This window comes from Momordica charantia (genome assembly GCF_013281855.1).
Source record: "Momordica charantia cultivar OHB3-1 chromosome 5 unlocalized genomic scaffold, Mcharantia_2.0 BLBB01000005.1, whole genome shotgun sequence".
NCBI lineage: Eukaryota > Viridiplantae > Streptophyta > Magnoliopsida > Cucurbitales > Cucurbitaceae > Momordica > Momordica charantia.
Window position 1 is genome coordinate 13,073,125 of NW_028275163.1, and position 6,655 is coordinate 13,079,779.

Consider the following 6,655-nt stretch of genomic DNA (forward strand, 5'->3'; position numbering starts at 1 on the left):
TTCAAATACGAATAAACCGTTTATTGGCCATAACATAAGGCCTTAACCAATGACTTAAACTAAACAGGAGTAACTAAGCAGCCTATGGTCCTCGCTCGTCATGTCTTCTCCGTCCCATCACCATGGTCGCCCACGAGTCCTTCACCTGAAACAATCATTGTAGAGGGGGGTGGGGTGAGTATATAAAATATACTCCGTAAGTAGCCCTCACCAACACACACACACGTCATGCTCAACTATATCAAGAAACATTCGTAATCATGCTTTTCAATACATTATGCATTCAAACCTATACACATTCCATAAAATTTTAGTGACAACCACAACCAGGAAACACGTTAACAACCAACCTCCAGTCTCCCTAACATTACCAGTACCTCTATGCTTATCACAGTTATCCTACCCTTCCACAGCTATCTCCTTCGAGTAGGGTCGACCCCTGACCATTTATACCCAGAGCCCCGACCCTGCTGCATCGGCCCTCGACCATTTATACCCGAGGCCCCGATGACTTCACCATCTATTGGCCCTTGACCATTTATACCCAAGGCCCTAATAGTCTTCCCTCCAGAGGGCTCCTCGTATCGACCCTCGACCATTTATACCCGAGGCCTCGATACTCCATTAGTGATGTATCAGCCCCCGACCATTTATACCCGAGACCCTGACACCAACTTCTTCATTCCTTCCAAAAATCCAGCTTTCACCAGAGTCTTACTATATACTTTCTTTTACCACTAACCCTGCATCTTTCAACTCACAAGTACAGTTCAGCATGCTTTCACAACCTTAACAACTTTCTAATAACGAAATAATAACCCAATCATGCTCAATATCCAACACCATTATTTAACAAGTATTACTAAGGATAATAGCTCACTAAACACGCCGAACAAAACATGCATATCCAGGCAACAAACATTACCACAGCAATACTCACTGTTTAGCAAGCAGAAAACTCACCATTTTCATTGACAATTATCCAACACCATTCCAAGTATATCGACTAACGCAACGAAAATTATTTAGCACAATGACAACACAAAATTAGCATTAAACGCCACAAAATCAGCACGTTAGAGACCATCGAGCATACATTAACACACGCACACGCCCCTTGTCTACTTACTCACAACCTCGCCCTTAAGTTTTGCGTCGACCTCACCCTAAGCACACCAAAACAGAAAATACAGCACGTTATGTACGCTATTTATTCTTCGAAATCAACTCTAAAAGGGTTCGAATGACGCATTACCACCAAAACCGACTTTGTATAGATGTGGGTCACCTAGATCTAACTTGCCAAGGTGTGGGTAGCCTAAATCGAGCTTCGAACAGAAGTGGGTCACCGCCAAACGTCCTAAACACCGCTGTAACGTACAAATCCCGTCGCTGGAGTCGTTGTTCGTCGGGTCGTAGCAGCAAGGCGCCGCTGTTCCGCTGCTGTACCGCCCGTCCGCCGTGCGCCGCCGCGAGGAGGAGGCCGCGCTGGTTCGTCGCAGATCGCCGGGGCGCGCCGCCGCTGCTGCAGACCGTTGGAACGTCGGGGAGCGTCGCCGGTCCGCTGCTGTAACAGTCTGCCGTGCGCCGCTGTGAGGAGGGGGGCCGCGCCGCCGCTTGATCGGGACGTCGCCGTTGCTGTTCGAAGGAGCGCCGCAGCGCTGCTGCTCGATTCGAAGGGCGCCGCCGGAGCCGCTGCATCTCGTCGGAAAACAAGAGAAGGGGGGCGGCGGGGTTGGAAGATGAAAGAGAAATCCAGGGGCGGCTAGGGTAGAAGAAAAAGAAGAAGAAAGAAAAGGGCTTGGGGCTAGAGTTTTCTTTTCCTTTTGTTTTGTTTTAAAACCAAATTACCTCAATGGAGGCCCAACGCGTCCAAGCCCAAGAGGAAAGAAGTCCATCCCCCTTAAAACAAGACCCACCACACGGAGTCCGGTAATTAATAATTTAAGTTGGAGTTTAGAGCCCGATAGTAAAGATAAATTTAATTAACAATCAATAAATTTAATTAACAATCAATTTAAAATTAAATGAAGGAAAATAAAATCTCCTGATTCAAGACTAACTAACCTGAGGAACTCGGGGCGTTACATATAAATTGTCATTAATCAGTAGATGCATGATCTGTGATGTACATAATCATTTTAAATATATATTGCCAAATTTGAGATATTATAAACTGTTTGAATTAATTAAATTAATTCATTAAACGGGAAACAATTTATAATAAATTATATGTAGTGCTATTCATGGGTAAAATAAGTGGTCTAATTAGGGCCCATAAACTTCCTATTTGTCGTGTGGCTCGTCGGACAGATACCAGCCCGTTGGTCCTAGAGGATTATTGGAAATCCTAGAATCAACTTATAAATATAGGGTTACGGTCTCCAATATACTATGCTTCTTTAGTTTCCTATTCCCCATCTAATAGAGAGTATTGCTCATATTTGGTCTAAGGCAGCATAGTTGAGTAATATCCAAACCACGTAGTGCTACAGGAATTTTGGAATCTCAACTCATTCCAACTCATGGATCTAGGTTATTCGAAATAACTTATAGTTCTTTGGTCTACCCCCATGCATAGATCTTATAATAAAGTTTTTGTTTTCTAACAAGTGGTATCAGAACAAGTTTTGCATGGCTGTTTGCTTAATATTTGATTGCTGTTTATGAATAAATTTGTTGGTTGTTTCTTTAGTCAAATTTATAATTGAACAACATGAAATCTGAATTATTATAACTATTTGGATTGATAAGTTATTGGACAATTTTGAACGATTATTGAAAATCATATGAATTTATTGTTTATTGATTTGATGAAGTTTGATATATATGTTCTTCCCAATATTTTCAAATTGATCATAATATAATCAATTCTCAGTTACCGTTTAAATAAATAAATAAATAAGGTTTTAAAGATTGTGGCACTCCAATGTCGCATGAAGATTCATATTAAAAAAACAATATATATATATATATATATATATACATTTTAAAGACTGCGGCACGTCAGATTAATTTTTTTATTATTTTTTTTAAGGGTGCGGCGGCACTCGGAGTGCATGAGGCTACTGTGCTAGGGTTTGCACCTAGCACATAAAGAGATTGTTGCAGTGGGCTAGTCTCAACTTAAAGTTAATTTTTTTTATTTAATTTTTGATAAGTATTTTATATATTTTTAATTTCCCTTTTTTAAATTGTGCTAATTAAAAATTTACTACTACGGTGAATAAGTTTATATTCTATTTATTGGTAGCACAATTTATTTAATTTCTTTAAATGTTTTGATGCATGAAATATGCTATCAAAGTAGTCTCTATTTTATAAATTGAAGCATTTAAAGTTCTTAGATGTAGGGTATGAGTTGTTTATGCAGATTGTGATCGACCTAAAGGAAGGTTGCAATTTGGCCAAACAACAAACACACATGCAATAATAAATATGGATAACATAAGATCGTGTCCGTGAAGTTGTTAGTCGGCCCAAAGGAAGGCTATCATCCAAAAGGAATGAGTTATTAATGTTTTATTATTGTACCGAGAGTATCACTAGCAAATTAACATTTTTGTCCAAAAACTGAATGTCGATGTTGCATTAGGTATCTCACTTATCCTCATAAAGTTTATTTAGAATGTCATTAATATTTATATATATATAATGTGTGACATTACTTACTATATTGAGCTTGTGTTCTTTATACAGTTAAGGTTGCTAATTCTGATAATATGTCCACTCAAGTCAACAACATTCCTAGACTGAATGAGGCTAATTTTAAGGACTGGAAAGAAGACATTCAGATAGTACTTGGATGTATGGATTTAGACATTGCATTAAGGGTAGACCGTCCTAGTTCAACTGAGGAAAATCCTAATAAGGTTGAAATTGAGAAGTGAGATAGGTCTAATCGCATGTGTCTAATGAGCATGAAGCGCTCAATTCCAGAAACGTTTAGAGGCTCTATTGTTGAGGGAACGAATGCCAAAGGCTTTATAAAGGAAATGAAGCAGTACTTTACCAAAAATGATAAGACAGAGGCGAGTACCCTTTGACAAAGCTTACCTCTTTAAGATACATTGGTAAAGGAAACATAAGGGAATACATAATGCAAATGTCAAATGTTGCAGTAAAACTTAAGGCACTGAAGTTGGAAGTTTCTGAAGACTTTTTACTGCATTTGGTTTTAAACTCTCTTCCAGCAGAGTATAGCCACTTCAGGGTGAGTTACAACACTCAAAAGGACAAATGGTCCCTGAATGAGCTAATCTCTCACTGTGTTCAAGAGGAAGAGAGGATGCAGCGAGAGAAGACAAGAAAGTGTTCACATGGCTTCTACCTCAAAGAGTGTAAAGAGAGAAAATATTATGGTCAATATGATGGATCAGGTGAACAACGTCTAGGACCCTTTGCGATTTTCCTTAAAAATGTGGCATAGTTACTCAGTACATGATGCTTGGGAAACCTAGCATGAATGGAGGTTCCGAGAGGCGAAATAGGACTCTTAAAGATATGGTAAGAAGTATGATTGCTTATTCTTCTTTGCCAGAGTCTCTTTGCGGAGAAGCATTAAAAATCGCAGTTTACATACTTAACAGAGTGCCTAGCAAAGCAGAAAACAAAACCCCATATAAGCTGTGGACAAAAAAAAGACCCAGCCTAAGATATTTACACATTTGGGGATGTCCAGCGGAAGTAAGGCCTTATAGGCCAAATGAAAAGAAACTGGACACAAGAACCATAAGTTGCTACTTTGTTGGGTATGCTGAGCGCTCTCGAGGCTTTAAGTTCTATAATTCCACTTCAAGAACCTTTTCCGAGATGGGAAATGCTCGATTTCTTGAGAATATTGAGTTTGAGGGGAGAAATAAGAGTAAAGATGTTGTATTTGAAGAAGAAAATGCTACTATTAGGAATGACGTAGTTACTTTACCTACCATTGTCAGTAAAGTAGTTTTAGATAATGACACTCAAGATGAAGTTCCAACACTTGATGTCATTACCTCTCAAGACAACAATGTGGACACATCACTCTACCCTATAGATCAACCTCAACATACTCAAGAAGTGTCATTAAGAAGATCCACTAAAGAACGAAGAAGTGCAATACCAGATGATTATATTGTATTTCTTCAAGAACATGAGGATAACATTGGCCTTACAGAAAATGATTCTATCAATTTTCAACAGGCAATGAAAAATTCTAAGGCAGATAAGTGGATTGAGGCTATGCAAGATGAGATGAAATCCATGAGTGACAACGACGTTTGGGATCTAGTTGAGTTGCCTGCAGGAAAGAAACCTATTGGTTGTAAATGAATATTTAAAACAAAAGGGATTCACAAGGCAACATTGAAAGATATAAAACACGTCTTGTTGCAAAAGGTTTCACTCAAAAGGAAGACATAGATTATAAAGAGACTTTCTCTCCAATTTCCTCGAAAGACTCTTTTAGAATTATTATGGCACTGGTAGCACATTTTGACTTAGAGTTACATCAGATGAATGTTAAGACGACTTTTCTCAACGGAGACATTGTTGAAACCATTTACATGGAGCAACCAAAAACTTTGAATCAGGAAATCCAAAGTCAATGGTTTTTAGTCTAAAAAAAATCCATCTACGGACTCAAGCAAGCTTTCCGTCAATGGTACCACAAATTTCATAATGTCATTACTTCTTTTGGTTTTGAGGCTAATGTAGTTGATGAATGTGTCTACTGCAAGAATAGTGGGAGTAAAGATATCTTCCTAGTATTATATATAGATGACATCTTATTGGCTTTCAGTGATTTAAACCTACTACAGGAAACCAAGAACTTTCTGACAAAGCATTTTGAGATGAAAGACTTGGCAATGCATCTTTTGTCTTGGGTATACAGATACTGCGAGATCGTTCTCTAGGTATCTTAAGATTATCACAAAAGAGTTACATTGATAAAGTATTGAGTAGGTATGACATGAATGGAAGTCAACTAGGACATACGCCTGTAGCAAAAGGAGACAAATTCAGTTTGAGTCAAAGACTTAAAAGTGATCATAAAAGGAGTGAGATACAAAAGATTTCCTATTCATCAGCCATAGGGAGTCTAATGTATGCTCAAGTTTGCGTCCGACCTGATATAACTTTTATAGTGAGAATGCTAGGCAGATATTTGAGTAATCAGTATGCAACACTGGAAAGCAGTCAAGAGGGTTATGAGATATTTGCAAAGAACAAAAGATAACATACTCACATATTGAAGATTAGATAATATAGAGATCTTTAGCTTCTCTGATTCTGATTTTACTGGATGCCAAGATAGCAAGGGATCCACATCTGGGTATATCTACATGATGGCAGACGAAGCCATTTCATGGAAAAATGTCAAGTAATCACTTGTTGCCCCTTAAACAATGGCATTGAAGTTTGTGGCGTGCTATGAGACATCGAATCATGGAATATGGCTTAGGAATTTTGTCACAGCACTTAAGATAATTGACAGTATTGAAAGACCATTGAAAATTTACTATGACAATAATTCAACAGTGTTATATTCCAATCACAACAGAAGCTCGACAAAGTCAAAACATATTGACATAAAGTATCTTGTTGTTAAGGAGAGTTCAAAATAATTTGATAGCTATAGAACACATAGGAACACATAACATGCTAGCAGATCCTC

General features: G+C 38.3%; 1 pseudogene; it reads left to right on the forward strand.

The window, feature by feature from the left end:
- Positions 1-3,809: 3,809 nt before the first annotated feature.
- LOC148211354 (uncharacterized) lies at positions 3,810-4,429 on the forward strand (annotated as a pseudogene).
- Positions 4,430-6,655: the final 2,226 nt, after the last annotated feature.